Below are 20,000 nucleotides of genomic sequence, written 5' to 3'. Positions count from 1 at the left end.
CAAATTACCATTCTTATTAATATGTATGTATGTATACATATATATGTATACACACACACACATATATATATACATATATATATATATATATATATATATATATATATATATATATAGATGCGCTATATTCTAATTTAGGAGACATTACTACTACCTTATAACCCAACATTAATTTCGATCAAGAGAAATAGCCTATTTAAAAAAGAAAAATAATGAAAAAATAAACTATGTTCTATTGTCATTTGTCATTTCATTCGTCATTTTTTGGACGTCAGAGGACAATGGTCACTGAACTTCAGCTGTCTACTTATTCTACTATCTAATTTTTTTTCCTGTATATATTGTTCATGTGTTTCCCTGCATAGCGTGCAGGAAACTACAGTATATTCCCATCAAGTCAAACCTGTCAATTACCCGATCAAAGCGAGAGTTGCTAAAGGTCGCTACATTCATCATTGCGAATCCAACCGAATTTTTTTCTAGGAATAATTCAAGACGCACTTTCTTTGCGAGGTGGGGGGTGGGGGGTGGCCCAGTTTTACTCTCTCGCTCTCCGTACTAGGACCTTAAAATAGCATATTTTTTTATAGTCGTTCTACGACGGGGTCGACTCAAATTACGAGTCGTTTGTAATTATAACAAATTATTGGTGTGCGGTCGAAATCACATGCTTCTTCTCTTCGGGACTGACGTCGTAAATCGGTGCGCCGTAAGATCTATGGCGAGTTTGAACGCGTACGAGGTTTATGAGACATTTTTTTTTTATTAATGATAAAGGTAGAATTTATTTGGGTGTGCATACTCGGAGAACTGAGTCCAAGGCTTCCTTCTTTTGGTCATTAACAAAACGGTAATGTTTGTAATAAAGGGAGAATTTATTCAGGTGTGTTTGCTGGACGAAATTTGATTAGGCTCCCCTACCTTGGTCATTAACAACACGACAATTTCCATTATTTAGTAAACGTTAATAAGCAGTTATTTCTTTAATAAATCTCTACAATTATCCCCTGATACTTTTCCTCGTAGGTGGATGTATCATTATCATACGTAGTAATCAAGGAACTGCATTTAAAATGATAAAGGGTGATCAGAGACATTTAACCTTCACTTGGGCGAATAATATAGTTTACCACCATCTACTCTTTAAATTCCCGTTTTCTTCACGAATAATAGGATGCCATTAGCTTTGTACTTAAATGTTTTGTTATGTACATTTTCGCTTACTCAGAGAGTAAGCCTACAAACTATATTGTTGTAGATGTTGTTGTTCTTGCTGATGTTATTGTTGAGGGGGGCTTGTGTAAGAAAGCCCTATGGAAAAGCCTAAAAATGTCTGAAAAAGGTGTTTCACGTTGAGTTAAAGACACAGGAATAGTTATCACTTATTAGAATGAAAATGTAAATAATAAATATTGTGCATATTGAACATCGCGTGTTCTAATCTACACCTTTATAAGGATTCAATGAGGTCCTTCATTCCTAAATATTGTTCTACATCTTTATTAGGATTAGACAAGCAATCTTTGTAACGTGAGAATATGGGATAGAAATACGAAATTGTAATTGATCGAGATTATGTATGTATATGTGTATTTATATTCATTATATACACATATACTTATATATATATATATATATATATATATATATATATATATATATATAAGCGGATATATACATAGATATAAATATATGGATATATATATATATATATCTATATATATATGGGTGTGTGGTGTGTGTGTGTGTGTGTGTGTGGTGTGTGTGTGTGTGTGTGTGTGGAGGTTGTAGTGCACAGGGGAAAAGAAAAGCTGAAATTTCTTTTAGCTTAACAATTTCGGCCTCCACTGGCCCTTATCGAATTTCAGCTTTTCTTTTCCCCTGTGGAGTACAACCTCACATATCTATATTCGTGAAAAAGGAAGACTAAAACCTCGTATGTATGTATGTATATATATACATACATACAGAGAGAGAGAGAGAGAGAGAGAGAGAGAAACTACGGACACTCCATGAAGTTCCAATCACGCAACCAGCTTCCTCTGCATTTACATTTTTTCCCTCGTATTTAATAACCTAATTATTTATCACCATAAGGAAACCCCAACACGCGCACACACCAAATCCCTCGTAACATAAACACGTGATTAACCGCAGTCAATAATGTTATGAATAGGGAAAGAAAAAGAATAGTAAACGTTTTCACCCTTCCTTAAAAAAAAAGGAAAAAAAAAACCGGTGTTTGGTCCAGGTGTGGCCAGCTAGTATAGATGCACGTGTGGTCACTTTATCCTATAAAAAAAGGGGGAGGGGGGGACTTTGCGTGTATGTTGTCACAACGCGATGTAACCCTTGTCTTAATTGGCTTTAGATGTGATGGCCAGGTATGTTTATGTTCGTCAGTCAGTTAGACTATATATAGGAAGTCTATCCATCAGTCCTCGTGCAATTAGAAAAAAAGTATATCTTAGTTTAACCAGACCACTGAGCTGATTAACAGCTCTCCTAGGGCTGACCCGAAGGATTAGATATTTTTACGTGGCTAGAAACCAATTGGTTACCTAGCAACGGGACCTACAGCTTATTGTGGGATTCGAACCACATTATATCGAGAAATGAATTTCTATCACCAGAAATAAATTCCTCTGATTCCGCGTTGGCCGAGCCGAGAATCGAACTTCGGCCCACCGGATTGGTGGCTGAGCGCGAAAACCACTCGTCCAACGAGGAACTCGTGCAATTGGAACGTCCATGCATATCTGCTGTTTGCTAATATAACCTGTAATTCATGGCAATGATACGATGCTAACACCTGCTCTTACTGTACTACTTTACTATATTTATTATTATCATTATTATTAGATGCAACCTATTCACGCGGAACAAGCACACCAAAGGGGCCATTGACTCGAAATTCAAGCTTCCAAAGGATTTTCGTTTCAATTTCCCACAGCAGACCCGACTCTGCCGCAGTTACTGATCGTGATGCAGAACCAGTGATTATTCATCACCTTAAAGGAGATGCGAACTCGCGACATCTCAGCGGCATGCCACGACGCTAGCTACCATACCGTTGCAGAAATTACACGCTATATCACAATAATAATGTGATCACTATAGCGTCATAATATTTTCAATGCCTGCTCAACTACTTGAAGGTAAATAATCCATTTTACAATTTACTGATTTAAAAGACTTTTGCCTATTATGAAGCTGGTTTTAAATTATATTACTTCAAACAATACTTTTCCTGTCGAGTATCCTTTTTAAATAACCTTGCGAGGTTTATATACATTTCTAAGTATGCATTTGCCATGGAAACAGATAGTTTCTAAGCAAGCAAGTCAAGAAAACAGAAGTGTATAAGTAAGCATCTGTCATTGAAAACAAAAATTTCTAAGTAAGCATCTGTCATGAAAACAAAAATTTCTAAGTAAGCATCTGTCATGAAAACAAAAATTTCTAAGTAAGCATCTGTCATGAAAACAAAAATTTCTAAGTAAGCATCTGACATGAAAACAGAAGTGTCTAATCAAGTATCTGTCATGGAAACTGATGTTTCTAAGCAAGCATCTGCCATGAAAACAGAAGTGTCTAGGTAAGCACCTGTCATGGAAACAGACGTTTCTAAGTAAGCATCTGTCATGAAAACGGAAGTTTCTAAGTAGTCATCTGTCATGGAAACAAGTTTCTAAATAAGCATCTGTCATGGAAAACAAAGTGTTTCTAAAGGTAAGCATCGGTCATGAAAAACAGAAGTGTCTAGGTAAGCATCGGGATAAAAAACAGCAGATGTTTCTAATTAAACATCTGTCATGAAAACAGAAGTGTCTAAGCAAGCATCTGCCATGGAAACAATAGTTTCTAAGTAAGCATCTGTCATAAAAACAGAAGTTTCTAGGTAAGCCTCTGTCATAGAAACAGATGTTTCTAAGTAAGCATCTGTCATAAAACCAAATATTTCTAAGTAAACATCTGTCATGAAAACAGACATTTCTGAGCAAGCACCTGTCATGAAAACAAAAATGTCTAAGTAAGCACCTGTCATGAAAACAGAAGAAGTTGCCAAGTAAGCACACCTGTCATGAAAACAAAAGTTTCTGTATAAATTCAGACAGACGTTTATAAACGAGCATTCTAATGCCACTGATGCAGCATAAGGCAATGAAGAGAATGACTGTAGTATAAAGCATTTAAAAAAACAATTCACAAGGCTGATTTATTGAGAGAGAGAGAGAGAGAGGAGAGAGAGAGAGAGAGAGAGAGAGAGAGAGATACCCTCAATATTTTTCCGAGTGTGATTCGGCAACCAGAGATTAAACACAAATCGACCGTGTCAACAAGAAAGAGAAACAGAGAGAGAGAGAGAGAGAGAAAGAGATAAGGACAGTGATATTGATGCGGGTGTATTGTCAGGAATGCTTTTGTCGGTCAGATATAGAGGGAAGGGAACAAATGAAGCCAGGTACACAATAAAACAATGTTTGGCAAACACCCAGCCAACTGGAAGTCAGATAAGATCTTTGAGAGACAAACTATTTCTTTTTTAATTTGGGGGTTGGGGTAGGGCTCGCCTGCTGTCGAGAGACGAAGTACTGAGATGATAAATCAAACAGTTTTTAATTGATGTTCCGTTTGTTTTTGTGTGATTCGTATAAAAATTATTTAATAAATTTTTTACTGGAGTTAATATCTGATCTGTTAAGAGGTGCGTAACCTTGTCAACAAGTATAATAATAATGATTTTGAAAATGCTATTCCACAAATGAAGATTTTGACTTAGTAATAATCAATGTTTTGTTTATTTTTGTGTGATTCGCACGAGATAATTTTCTACTTTTTGGTGAAATTAATATCTGATCTGTTTTGACATGGAAAAACTTGAAAAAAAAGTGTAAAAGAGGAGATTTTGAAAATGCTATTTCACCAATGAATCTTTTAACTTTGTAGAAGATATGAAGTGTATAATAGTTTACTGTTTATAAGGTTTATCTGACCTAAATCAATTTAATTTGAATTGTAAATATGGACAATAAACGGAGAAAAAAGTCTTCACAAAATATATAAAAAAATTCTTTACTTAAACAAACGAAAAAAGGTTCTTTTATTGGAAACTAGAATAATCGTTTTTTTCCTTTTTTTATGTCAGTTACCATACCTCTGAAGAAGATTCTATAGTGGTATTTATTCCTTCGATAATTGCTGTGTATGACGGGAGCTTTGTATTATAAGCGCTTTGCAATTCGTTATTAGTCAGTTTACCAGAATAAGAAACAAATCTTATCCAGGTATCGGGTTTAACACAGGTAGACCTGACTCGTTATCGTGGACTACGAATGGTAGATCTACCATTACACACACTTTCGTTTGATATTCTGTAATATGTCACTGAAAAGCTGAATTTTTAAATGTAATTTGTTTTTCAGCTCAAGCACAACAGACGCTAATTATGATTTATGACAGGGAATAAGACATTCAAGAACTGAAAAGCAGTCCAAGTCCATTGAAATTCATCAACTAATTATTCTCATTCATTTCCTTTCTATTTTTATTTATCATCTCCAGTATCCCATTCCCTTAATCACACAGACAGACTGACAGATGCATCGCTTGATAATAACCTTTGAGATCTGAATAAGTTCTTAGGAATCCCCGCACGAGGAATCCGGATTAATCTTATTAATTAATTTACTTCTGTCGTGGAATCCCTTTCGAAATCAAGGCATCAAAAGGAGAGAGAGAGAGAGAGAGAGAGAGAGAGGGCGAAGGAGGGGTAAGTGAGAGAGAGAGAGGAGAGAAGGGAGAGAGAGAGAGAAGGAAAGGAAAGAGACTGACAGACAGACAGTGACAAAGAAGCAGTGAGCGAAAAAGAGAGAGAGAGAGAGAAACAGTGAGCGAAAGAGACGGAGAGAAAGGGAGACAGAGAGAGAGCACGAGCGAAAGAGAGAAACAGTGAGCGAGAGAGAGAGAGAGAAAGTAAACGAAAGTGATAGAGAGAGAGAGATCAGAGAGAGGAGATAGAGACGAGAGAGGAGAGAGAGAGAGAGAGAGAGAAGACGATCACCAAAGATGGCTCGCTGGCTGCATTGGACGCTTCTCCATAACACGAAGAATATCCCCCCCTCTACTCATTACCTATAATTCATCACATACTCATCACGTAAGTGAGATGCAATCTAGCGTGAGATGATCTCACTCACCTCCCCCAACCCCCAGTACCCCTCTATGCTTCCATCTCTTCAAGATCAAAAGGTTTGTCACGATCGGTATTAAGTTCGTCCTATACCTTCATTGTGTTTTGTCTTGGAAGCTTGATAAGTTATCATTATTAGTTTTTATTATAATCATTATTGCTATTAGTATCATTGTGTCCGGTGACTCTCCTTGCTCATAATAATAATAATAATAATAATAATAATAATAATAATAATAATAATAATAATAATAATAATAATAATAATAACAATAATTGTTATTATTATTATTATTATTATTACTATTATTATATTTTGTGAACCTGTTTCTGATGGCTCGTCTTTCTCTTGCTTATTATTATTATTATTTATTATTATGATTATTCTTATTATTATTATTATTATTATTATTATATTGTTATTATTATTTATTTTCTGAACCTGTGTCCTGATGACTCTTCTTTCTCTTAGTTATTATTATTATTATATTATTATTATTATTATTATTATTATTATTATTATTATTATTATTATTATTATTATTTATTTTCTGAACCTGTGTCTGATGACTCTTCTTTCTCTTAATTATTATTTATATTATTATTACATTAATTATTATTTATTTATTTATTTATTTTCTTGAACCTGTGGTCTGATGACTCTTCTTTCTCTTAATTATTATTATTATTATTATTATTATTCTATTATTATTATTATTATTATTATTATTATTATTATTATTATTATTTTAATATTAATTAAATATTATTATTATTATTATTTTATTATTCATATCTGGACTTTACCTTCCCAAACTAAGACAGATTTGAAAATAGCTCTACATATTTTCATGCACGATAGAACCGTCATCAGGTATGAGACTTCCAAAGTGCCATCTATTTCGCCTCCCCTCCAACCTCACCCCCACCCCTTCCAACCCCCCCTAACCCCCCCCCCCCCCAACCCCATACCGCACGAGGGCCTCTACCCAAACCCACCAGAAAAAAAAATCTCTTGTTCTACAGTACTTTGTTCAACGAGATGACTCTGACATTCATCTATGAATAATCTATGAAGTAATACATGAATTAATACATATATGATTTATAATACATAATTAATACATCTATGAATTAATACACATAATTATCTATGAATGAAAATACTGAATAATCACCTTATGACTTTTTATAGAGTGCTAATAAATCTATGAACTTATACATGAATTAATACATATATGATTTAATATACATAAATTAATACATCTATGAATTAATACACGATAATTATCTATGAATGAAAATACTGAATAATCATCTATGACTTTATAGAGTGACTAATAAATCTATGAACTTATACATGAAGTGATACATCTAAGAATTAATAAAATTAATCTATAATGAATACGTTGAATAATCATCTATGAATTAATAATGGCATCGCTCCAGCAATTTTTTTTTAAATATTCTCTAGATCATCGCCTATGGACAGATTCGTATTCATCTTTTTCGTCATTTATTCATCCTTATTCGTCTTTTATTCATCCTTATTCATCTTCCCCTCACGTCCCAGCTGAGAACTTCCTGTCCTGTGAATACTCTTTGTAGTTTGGTGATAAACAGAGGCTTAGGACTCACGTAATTGGCCATAATGTCTGTAAATCCCCGAAGGTTAAAGGCAGAGAGAGAGAGAGAGAGAGAGAAGAGAGAGAGAGAGAGAGAGAGAATGAGGGAGGGAGAGAGAGAGTGTGTGTATTTGTGAGAGAGAGAGAGAGACAGAGAGAGAGAAGGTGAGGATGAGGGAGGGAGAGAGCGAGAGGAGACAGAGAGAGGAGAAGGAAGAAGGAATGAGATGGAAGGAAGGAGAGAGGGGAGAGAGATAGAAAGAAAGAGAGGTGTGGGTGTCTGTGTGTGTGTGTGAAGGGAAAAGGAGGAGAGAGAGAGCCAGACAGACAGACAGACAGAAAGAGTGAAAGGAAAGAGAAAGAGAGGGAGGGAGAGAGTTGAGGGGAACGAGGAACAAAGATATATATATATATATATATATAGAGAGAGAGAGAGAGAGAGAGAAGAGAGAGAGAGAGAGAGAGGATATGGAGATAAAAAGAAAACAGAGAGAGAGAGAGAGAGAGAGAGAGAGAGAGAGAGAGAGAGAAGCCTCCCAGTAAAGGGATTACTACCGTCCGTCAGTTCTTCCTGCTTAACGAAGCTTAAGAAGAAATTGCAATTGCATTAGGACTAAAAAAAAAATTGTCTACAGATAATAATTATGATAATGCATCTGGGATTACGGACAAGGGAACTAGCAGCAGCAGCATCTGCCTCGTAAGGAGAGAGAAACTGCTTATCCGGTATTTAACAAATGAGGTGATTTGTCACATACTAATCATCGGTTCTTTTGTGTCTCGTCTTGAGCGGTTAATCAAAACAGAATGAGGAGAGACGAGAATTATCAGTTATTAGTTATGGAAGATTCGACGAACAGAGTTGAACTCATAAGCTAGACACGACTGATTATTGACAGGCATATTTGATAAGGAGATTGAATTATCAAATGTTCATTGCACTGAATTATCAGATGTTCATTACACTGAATTATCAAATTTTCATTGCATTGAATTATCGAATGTTCATTGCATTGATTGATCAAAAACTCACTGCATTGAATTATGCTTATCAAATTTTCATTGCATTGAATTATAAAATTTTCATTGCAGCGAATTATCAAAGTCTCATTGCATTGAATTATGAAATGTTCATTCATGCAATTATCAATTTTTCATTGCACTGAATTATCAAACTTTCATTACATTGAGTTATCAAATGTTCACTGCACTGAATGATCAAAAACTCATTGCACTGAATTATCAAATGTTTATTGCACTGAATTATCAGATGTTCATTGCTCTGATTTATCAAATGTTTATTGCATTGAATTACCAACTATTCATTGTACTGAATTATCAAGTGCTCATTGCCCTAATTCAATGTTCATTGAAGTGTATATCAAATATTCATTTCACTGAATTACCAAATGTTCACTGTGCTGAATTTATCAGATGTTCATTGCAATGAGTTATCAAGCGTTCATTTCACTAACTTATCAGATGTTATTAAATATTCTGCTCATTTGAAAACTTGATAAATCTGATTTGAAATGATAAATTCAGTCTTTCCATCCTTGCTCAGTTTTTTTTTTCTAGTTTCCGGAGGAAGTAATTTCTATAAGTAAAGTAATTGCTATATCAATTGTATTAGTATATTCCTTTATTCAGATATCACAGTTATACTTTTATGAACTTAATTACCTGAATCAGCATCAAGAATAACTTCAACGTTATTTGAAATGGGACAAATAAAGAATAGGTATTAGTGACTAGTTTAACATTTATCATAATATCTTATTTCTAAAAATAGAGTGTTGGAACGTAGATTGATATGAAACTGGAGGAGATGAAACTTCTAAAAAATACTTCGGTTATCATGTATGTGTATGTATGTACGTAACACTCATCACTCGTAAATATATTTGCATGTATATATGTATGTATGTAACTAACACTTATCACTCATGAATATGTAGTTACGTATGTAACCGTAACTAGCACTTATCTCTTATTATCACTTATCACTCGTGTATCATACATACACTACATACATACATACATCATATATATATATATATATATATATATATATATATATATATATATATATATATATAATATATATATATATATATATATATATATATATATTTATATATGTCGTGTGTATGTATATATGTATGTAACCAATACCTATCAATCACATATTCCCTAGACAGCTGCATCCCTCATATTAGATTATCTAGTAACGAATCCTATCATTAGAACAACACACACAAAACCGTACTTTTTACGCTCTCTTAACGAATCTTTATGATGGCCGTCGTGCGTTCTCGCAAAAGCACGAGAAAGCTTTTTTTCCAGGCCTAGTAGATTCCAGTTCCAGGCTTTCCTTTTAGCGATTGAGCGACTCTCGCGGATTTATCTGGAGGTTTGAAGGACCTCATTAAGCGCTCATTGTCCGCGATTCGCGTAACGCCAGCCGTAAAGATCTTTTACTATCGGGAGAGAGAAAGAGAATGAGAGAAAAGAGAGAGAAAGAGTCGTAAAAGTACCACCAATGCACTTTTTATTGGCACTTTTCCTAGGTCGGGAGAGAAAGAGGGAGGATGCAACAAATTGAATTATTTTCCTTGGCGCCTCTCTCTCTCTCTCTCTCTCTCTCTCTCTCTCTCTCTCTCTGCGGGACGGAATATACTCAGATCTGTATGTTTTGAAATATTACTGTAGTGTATGGAACTTATTTTGCGTGATTCGCTTTGAGAGATAATTCTCTCTCTCTCTCTCTCTCTCTCTCTCTCTCTCTCTCTCTCTCTCGAAGCCTATACTCTGTCTGATGAGATTTGAAAGTTTTAAGAACTCTCTCTCTCTCTCTCTCTCTCTCTCTCGAAGCCTACTCTGTGTGATGAGATTTGAAAGTTTTAAGAACTCTCTCTCTCTCTCTCTCTCTCTCTCTCTCTCGAAGCCTACTCTGTGTGATGAGATTTGAAAGTTTTAAGAACTCTCTCTCTCGAAGCCTACTCTGTGCAATGAGATATGAAAGTTATAACTCTCTCTCTCTCTCTCTCTTTCTCTACGCGACAGAATACTCAAATGCGTTAGTTTCCCTATAATACTTTTGTGTATAGAAGCCTATAATACTCTGTGCGTTGCGCTTCCAGAGTGATAAACAGAATCTGACGGAATCGAACGCCTATAAAATTTAAGGTCAAAAGCCCATTAGGCCTACTCGATCGGCATTGTCACTATCATAATCCCTCCATCAGATAATTCATAGGCCTATTTAGAGAGTAGGAGGGGAGAACGGGAGACAGTTATTGGAGAGAGAGAGAGAGAGAGAGAGAGAGAGAGAGAGACCTTCCTGTTGACAACCACGAACTGTCAAATCTGTGATCTCAGTTTTCGACAAATTTTACATTATTTCCGCTCCCACCTGATAAATCTATATCTATCTAATTATCTACCTATATGTATCTATCAATTTATATATATAGAATATATATATATATATATATATATATAGTATATACTATATGAATATAATATGAATAATTATCAACAGCACCGTGATTCATATATTATTCGAGCTACAAATGTCTTTTAATATCTAATTCGCTCTACCTCGGATTAATATATTTTCATATATGTAAACCGAAGGAGAATTTTTTAGTTGATAATAATTTTTATCAACTAAGAAATTCCCCTTTGGTTTACATATATGAAAATATATTGATTCCGAGGTGTAGAGCGAATTAGATATTAAAGGACATTTGTAGCTCGAATAATAATATATATATATATATATATATATATATATATATATATATATATATATATATATATATCCGACAGACAGCTTCCTCTAAAAGAAAGCGTCTTCAAGAAAAGCAATATACCAATATCATCTTCATTTCACTGATAAATAACATCTAAAAGAAAAATGATGTTGCAGATATCTGCAAGGATATTAGACGCCTAATATTACCTTATATTCAGAGGGATGTTTTTGGCTTGATCTGATAGGTAGCAAAAGGACTGATAGGAGACGAGCAGTGAGGGATTAGACAAGGGGAGATGTTATGCAGATCAGGATTTTGGGAGACATTCGTGTGAGAAATTGGAGTGACTAAAGACAAGATTGAATGTGGCTTAAAAGGGCTTTACAAAATAAGTTATTACATACATATAAAGAACATACATAAAACTACAGCTATATATAAAACTGAGACATAAAGTTACTTTAGCATACGAAGTAGAGTATAGTAGTAGGATAAGGACTGATAATACAAAACAGATGACAGAAGGGCCGATAGAGGAAGAACAGTGTGGCTTTAAACAAGGAACAAGATGCACGGATCAAGGATACTTATAAAATGCTTCAGTGAGCCGTCTGGAAGTATATATTATAATTATATAATTAATATAATATATATATATATATATATATATATATATATATATATATATATATATATAAAGAAGACTGCGGCCTACTGGGACTTATAAAAAGCTTATGGTGGTATTGATAGTGACAATTTTGAGAGTATTATGCATGTATGGTGTAAAAGATTACTCCTTGTTCTTCAATGTAGGTTATCACTTTGCAGTAGAGAGAGGGACACATTTTTATCAAAATTTAATGCTTATAAATCATCTCGTGTTTCATATGATCTGAATTCCAATTTAATATTCATTATTTAAGGTTCAAATATGTGAAAAGGCGTAGATTATGTATGATGTGCTTTTACACGTTAAGAATTGCTTCTGTCTCAGTACATAGTTACAAAGTTGTTCTGATACAATGTGATATTGCAAGTTAACAGGTAGGATAAATAATATACATCAAGTGAAACAGAAGTAAGTGATTTACCTGTACAATGGGTGCAAATGTGCGCTACGAAGCACAACTGCATCGGGGCACATATTGTTCATGCTATGCGCTCATAATAGCATGAAGGATTTGGAATATGAAATTTAGACTAAAAGGCCAAGCTCTGGGACCCATGAGGCCATTCAGCGCTGAAAGGGAAACTGAGAGAAAAGGAGGAGAGGGTGAAAAGTAACATGGAAGAAAGAGAATATGAATGGAGGAACAGTAAAAGGAATGAAAGGGGTTGAAGCTAGGGGCCGAAGGAACGCTGCAAAGAACCTCAGTTACTGCCTACAGTGAACCGCTTGAAGTGTACTGACAGCAATAATTCTCCTACGGGGATACTATAGTAGATTCACATCAACCGTGCATCTGATGTCTAGGCCAGTCCCTTACTACGCTCCTGATTGGCTGTTAATAAGCCAATAACAGGACTGGAAACTCTCAGTCTCTCGAGAGAGTTCACACAGGCAGGAGGATGTATGTTCCACCAATCCTGAGGGATACTTTCGTAAGACGTATCTTTAAAGAGAGGTGGAACATACATCCCACCTATGTGAAGTCTCGAGAGAGACTGAGAGTTTCCAGCCCTGTGACTGGCTTATCAACAGCCAATCAGATGTGTCGTAAGGGACTGGCCTAAACATCAGATGCACGGTTGATGTGGATCTACTGTAGTATGTACAAATACCAGAAAGATGTAGTCACTGATTTTGCTCTCTGTGCAATGGATCGTATCATTATTTGCCCAAATGTTCACGATTTATGGAGGAACTTTCTTAGAAATATTACCAATCGCTAATGGATGGAAGTGTGTAAATCATAGCCCTGTAAATACACAACAAATGGAACATTTTAAAACGCAACCCCCCCCCCCCCCGCAACCCCGTCTATCTCTCTCTCTCAATGGAGATGCTATACAGATGAAGAGAGATTTATATTTATTTTCACATTCCCGATTCCCATTTCCGTGGAATCAAGAGTCATTTCCCTTTTTTATAGCTCTTCCTTTAAAAGCATCGGAATTCATTTCCAAATGGAGTCCCTTTTTTAAACTCTGGGATATCAAAATGTGCATAAGACGACACGAAAAAGCATAAAAAGGAATTGATATGTGAGCGAGGGTATGTATATGTATATACATACATAAATATATTTATACTATACTATATGTATATATTTAAATATGTATATAAATATATGTATATAGTGAGACTGACCTCATCGCGCTAACGCTAAGTCTAGTAGTTGTTACAGACAGGGAAAATTACAGTTACAATTTGCGTTCAAGTAAATTCATGTAGGTACATGGAACGTCATTTACCACTTCGAAAAAATCGATAATATTTACTTAAATATTCGTTAATATTTATACTTGTGGCAACTCACAAATGATAAAGCATAACGTCATTCATAAATGTATTGTTTACTCTTTTTGCGTTCTCCCGAAATCGTATGATTTAATGGTTGAACCACTTCCATTGTGCGAACCCACACTGTCCACCAGTAATCCATCACCTCCCCCTCCCCCCATTATCTCTCTCTCTCCCTCCCTCTCTCTGGTTCAACCCCGCGGGCAAGAGATTTCTTCCTTCGAAACGAAGCAGGAGGGAGGTAGGAGTCTTCGGTGAGTCTAGGCATGGTCTAGGGAGTTAGAGGGGAGAGGGTGGGGTGGGGGTCGGGGGAGGGTGGAGGCGAGAGGGAGGGAGGAAAAAGGCGGGCGGGTAAGCACGGACATCACTCCCTTTTTCCCTCCGAATGAATGACAAATGAGGCGATTATGCTTAAAGACCTGAGCGAAGGCTGGACAAATGCAGATGAGTTGTGTGCGTGGATTGTCACCATCTTTCAGGGCAACCATTTACCTTTTGAGCGTTTCGCTCTCTCTCTCTCTCTCTCTCTCTCTCTCTCTCTACGTACGCATGTGCGTGTGTTTGTAAGTACGTGTGCTTTGTTTCTGCTCATGTTCACTTCTATTCATAGTTATGGAAATATATGAATTTCGATTGTATTTCTTCCATAACCTATGCTTCTGGGCTATTCATTCATTAATCGTTAATTTTAAGCCGAAAATATCACTCCATATATTCACTGTGCGCTGGAATATCGTACACTATTAAGCTTGATAGGCGCTTCTGCCCTGGTCAAGATACGAACCATAATATGAGACTATTATGAGTGTGTGTGTGTGCGCGCGCAATGTAAAATTTAGCCCAAAGGCCGAGCGCTGAGACCTATGATGCCATTTAGCGCTGAAAGAGAAATTGGGAGTAAAAAGGTTTTAAATGTGTAACAGAAGAAAACCCAAACATCTGCCCTATGTAACAATCTTTAGGAGTGGTGGAAAGTAGGACAGAAGGAAGAGAATATATGAACGCCCTATTGACAGCTAATGCCCAAGACAGCGTCACGTGTCACTGTGGTAATGCCCTTAGCGGACGCCGTGTTTACCCAAATCACGCTAATCCTTTAAGAAGGATTTGAAGGACTTCTGGGAAAGCTGTTATGAAATCCCCGCCAGTAGCCGAGGATATTCTGCCCTTTCGAGGACAGGGTCTTGTGAAAACAAAATAATTTTCTTCAATATTTTTCTGTTCCTTGGACTCTGCTTCATTTTATCATTACTTCTCCTAACATATATGCATTAGTACACCCAGGAATGTGTGTGTCTCCTCTTATCATTTATAATTCCCTTTATAATTCACAGGGTAATATTGTATTCGATATTACTGCACCCAAATATCTTTTAATGTTTTGATAATCGGAAATCATAGATGTAGCCATAAATAAGAGTGGCTGAAAAAACAACATGATACTGGGTTTTCCTATTGTCGTAAAAATCATAATAATTACCGGATTCTTTCGTATAATTCTAAAGTTCTAGACTTTAATTCAACACTGAATTGGCAGCAAAGGTATATTTATTTTCGTAAGATATAAGAACTGCCACTTTTGCATTTCATATCACTTTTATGCACTGAAGTTAATCTATAGCATCTATTTTTTATGATTATCTATGATTTCCCTTAGTATTGTGTAAATGTGTAAGGTGGAGTCATATCACTTGATCGTCCTGTTATGTTTGATCGTGATTTCTCGGTTACTTTGCTCGTTTACGGTGATGGCGTACATAGGAAAATATTTTAAAAAGTTATAGTTTACTCATACGAAGATGGAGTACTGTCAGCATACAAGAAAATCGGCTGTAACTCGAGTTATGTCTCGATTGATAGGTATCTCTGGTTGACGAAGCAATTTGAACGAAGTACCGTAAGTTTGTCAAATTTTCGCTGTGTATCGTTGTCAGCGGTTACCATTATTGATATGAGTGAGGATAGACTGTTTTTTTATGATAAATGTGGAGATGCGTTTGATATTAATATAAACTCGTTGGCACCTAATTGCAAAACGGTCAGTTTCTTTCCAGTGACAAGACCAGCCTAGGCCTAGACTGTTTCCCATTGTTGCTCTTTTTCACGTGGTGTTAAGTGTTTTTTAATGCGTTTTTGCCATACCTTTACTTACCAGTTATGTAAACAACGTTAAGAAATTGATGTTTTAAGATCGGGAAAGCAAAAACGATGTTTTAATGCATGATATGCATTTGTAGCCTAACTAGTATAGGCGTAGGCCTAACTGGCTTCCGACTGGTTACCTTGTGCTTTGCACGTTTTCGACCACAAATGGCACTACCCCATTTTTCTTTGTAGTTTTCTACAGTGGAATTCTGTTTCCCCTGGGGTTTCGGGGGTTGGGGGAGGGGGGAGGGGGGGGGTGGAGGGAAACGTCAATGGGAATGGTGAAATATGGATAATGTTAGGTATCTAGTAGTTAACCTCTCGCCAACACCGTATTGAATGATATTGATCGTAGGCTACGTAATGAACCGGATTTGTTTTCCCCTTAAAAAGGCCAAATTATTCATACACGAAATATTTACTACTTACTGTATTACCTATGTACACAATTTTAGTGAGTGAGCCTAATCTACAGTTGGTTCTTTGGTTCTTTCTCTCTTCATTGCTGCCTCTGATGGGTTGTCGGCCTTTTAAGAGGAAGAAAGCTTAGTTTGCTTTTCTTTCAATGTTTAGCCTCACTTAGGTTATCGTCCCGTAGGCCCATGTTTTATATACTGTACTATAATAGTTTTGTTTTCATATTTAATAATATTTTCTTATTCCTCCCTCTTCTCCTTTGGTCTTGGTGTTTAGTAATACGTAGAGTAATGACCTAGCGGCAACATGGCGGCCACCGATCCCTGAATGTGACCACCTTCCCGATAAAGTAGTACTTGAATTCGCTGCCATGACCATCAGTCAAGAGTTGTGGCCTATCCAGGCAGCACACCGAGACCTCTACTGTTCTCTCGAAGTAAGTGTTTTCTCATGAATTATGAAATAATGTCATAATTCAAGTGCTTTATCGGGAAGTGGTCGCGTTCCGAGATCGGGGGCCATTATGTCGCCACTCAGTCATTTACCCTATATCATATATTTTAGAATCTGTAAAAGTGAAAATTAAATCGATTTATTAAATTTTGAAATGGAAGCCATGTAGCTTTATGTGATTTCCTTATTACTTCGTGTGGAAAAATGTATAAGAGTGCTTTCAATTTGTATAACGTTTTGGCCTTTGGTCATATTCTACACATTTGTACCGTTAAATCACTATTTGTATAAGTAACACCTACCCCTTTACTTACCAAACCCTTCTCCCTACGTGTAACAGCTATTGGGGCACCAAAGGAGAAAACTTTCTTTTGTAGGGGAACTGGAAAACTATTGAAATATAGGGAAGCTTCCTAACCTAACCCAACTTAGGGCTTCCTGTTCATGCCTGGCCATGGGTCTTCACTCCCCCGTACCACCACCTAGACTGCCATAAATCATAGATTTAAATATAGGGATGCTACCTAACTTTATGTTCCCTAACCTTTCCTGCCCTAGGGTGTTGGGTCCTTACCTGGACAGTCCCGCTTAGATGTACAAGTAGAATAAATCACAGGAGTGTACCTCATCCTTACACCTAAGCTAACCTAGGTTGCCACATCCATCCCGGTCAGGGTAGGGGTAATTCCCCTTCAGTTCTCTTGAAAACCATTATTGTGATGTACCTAGTTAGGTGCTAACTTGCCTAGCCTAGCCTAGCTTAGCCAAAAGGCTCATATCTTAAACCTAGCTTAGCTTAAGGGGCCATATCATAAGCCCAGTTTAGCCTACTTTACCTGGCTGAAAGCCACCCACTGCCATGGACTGTCTTGACCTTGCTGAAATTTGTGGCTGTTATATTTTCAGGGGTACATCGTAATCCTTTTGTTTCAGTTATATTAGTCATACTTAGTATAGGCTAGATCTCACCAAGTCTGAATTTAAAGCCAAATCCTTCATGCCTTGTCCATACACTGGCTGTGAGATATAGCCTAGGTAGATATATTACCAGCTGCAGTTCGTCAGTAGTATCCCCTCTCTATTGATTTGCACCATGAAGCTAAGTTTACTAGAATCATTAATCAAAATGTAGGTGTTGATGGTTCGACCTTTCATGAGAAATACAGCTCAGTACTCAGTACATGTAAATCTCATGTAACAAAAGAATAACAGAAAATATGACTGGAAATGGAATTTTCCATTACTTTTAAGTAATGGATAATATAGTATATATATATATATATATATATATATATATATATGTATATATATATATATATATATATAATATATATATATATATATATATATATATATATATATTATCCATTACTTAAAAGTAATGAAAAATGTTCCCGTAATATTTATGGTATTCTTCTGTTATGTAAGATTTACACGCACTGAGCAGTAAGCTGTGTTTCTCATAAAAGGTCGAACCATTAACATCTACATTTTGATTAATGGTTCTAGTAAAGTTGGCTTCGCGGTGCAAATCAATAGAGGTAGGATACTTCTGTAGAACTGCAGCTGGTAATATCTACCTAGGCTGTATCTGACAGCCAGTGTTTGGAGGATAAAGACATGAAAGATTTTGCTTTTTAATTTAGACTTGGTGAGATCTAGCCTGTACTAAGTATGACTAATACACTGAAACAAAAAGGATACGATGTTAATATATCACATAGAGAGTGTGGATATGTCGGTGAGAATGTGGATGTGGATATGTCACATGGGACAACTGGCCCATGTGACATATGTTGTCCCATGTGACATATCCTCATCCACTTCCCCACCCACATATCCACTCTCGTATGTTCTTTGAAACAGTGATTTTAATGGGGCCTTTTATACTTTTGATGTAGATATACAACACACACATATATATATATATATATATATATATATATATATATATATATATATATATATATAATACGTATATATATTATACACACACACACACACACACACATATATATATATATATATATATATATATATATATATATATATATATATATATTAGTAATATTAACACACTGAATTTGGATTACTGCCGCCATGCCAGATTTTAGTAAACTTGGTTTCTTTGTCCAAAATATGAAAGAAAGGATTCTACTGAAGAACTGCATCTGGTAACAGTATAGTAAGGATGCGTCTCTCTGCAAGACATGATGTAGAATAACGGAACTGATTTTAACTGATTATTATTGAAGAACGCTAAGGAAAAATGCTTGATGGTTCTGCTTCTTTATCGGGCGCAGAAAAAGAAAATCGGTAGTAAATTAAAATTTTACTAGTGTCTCGATTAGTATTGTTTACAGTCATCAAACTCTAAATATTAGCATGAATGGATATCATCCTCATCATCCTCTTTAAGGAATTAAAAGAAAACTCAAAGGAAAGTGATAAAAATAGGAAATTTAAAACGGAGTAAAAAAAAAATCTTCGTGGGTTTCAAACTTAATGATTATCGAAGACTTCTTTTTTATCCAGAAAATATAAACAAGATTATTGATTAGTCTATGATGGAGCCCCATTAGAGAGAGAGAGAGAGAGAGATGAGAGAGAGGAGAGAGAGAGAGAGAGAGAGAGAGAGAGAGAGAGGTACTACTGATCAGATTCTGATAATCGATCTCTTTTTGGCAAAAGAAGGATCAAGTTGGTAATTGGAGCTATTATAGCCCTGTCGACCTGATGGAGACAGCATGACAAGACGAAACCGGAAGAGGGGGAAGAACGGAGGCGAGAGGAAAAACGTAAAAGGAAAATAAATGATTATGATGGCTGAAGCTTGGGAGAAAATACGAGGTAGGATTGGATGAAGAACAAGAACAATTTATGGAGTAAAATGGAAGACGAGAAATTGGTAACACCGTCTGAAGCAGACCTCATTATCGTAA

The 20,000-nt window shown here is 35.8% G+C and overlaps 1 protein-coding gene across 1 annotated transcript in view; it reads left to right on the top strand.

Annotated features, from left to right (window-relative positions):
* Nucleotides 1-15,725: 15,725 nt before the first annotated feature.
* The window catches only part of LOC135221113 (hemocyanin AA6 chain-like), a 413,378-nt gene continuing 409,103 nt past the window's right edge, over nucleotides 15,726-20,000 (top strand). Inside the window, exon 1 of the mRNA XM_064258929.1 lies at nucleotides 15,726-15,940. The gene's annotated coding sequence lies outside the window, so the exon portion shown is untranslated. The remainder of the gene's footprint in view (nucleotides 15,941-20,000) is intronic.

The sequence above is a fragment of the Macrobrachium nipponense genome, chromosome 2 (assembly GCF_015104395.2).
Source record: "Macrobrachium nipponense isolate FS-2020 chromosome 2, ASM1510439v2, whole genome shotgun sequence".
Classification (NCBI taxonomy): Eukaryota; Metazoa; Arthropoda; class Malacostraca; order Decapoda; family Palaemonidae; genus Macrobrachium; species Macrobrachium nipponense.
Note: the sequence above shows the minus strand (reverse complement) of the source record. Positions and strands in the feature narration are given on the sequence as shown.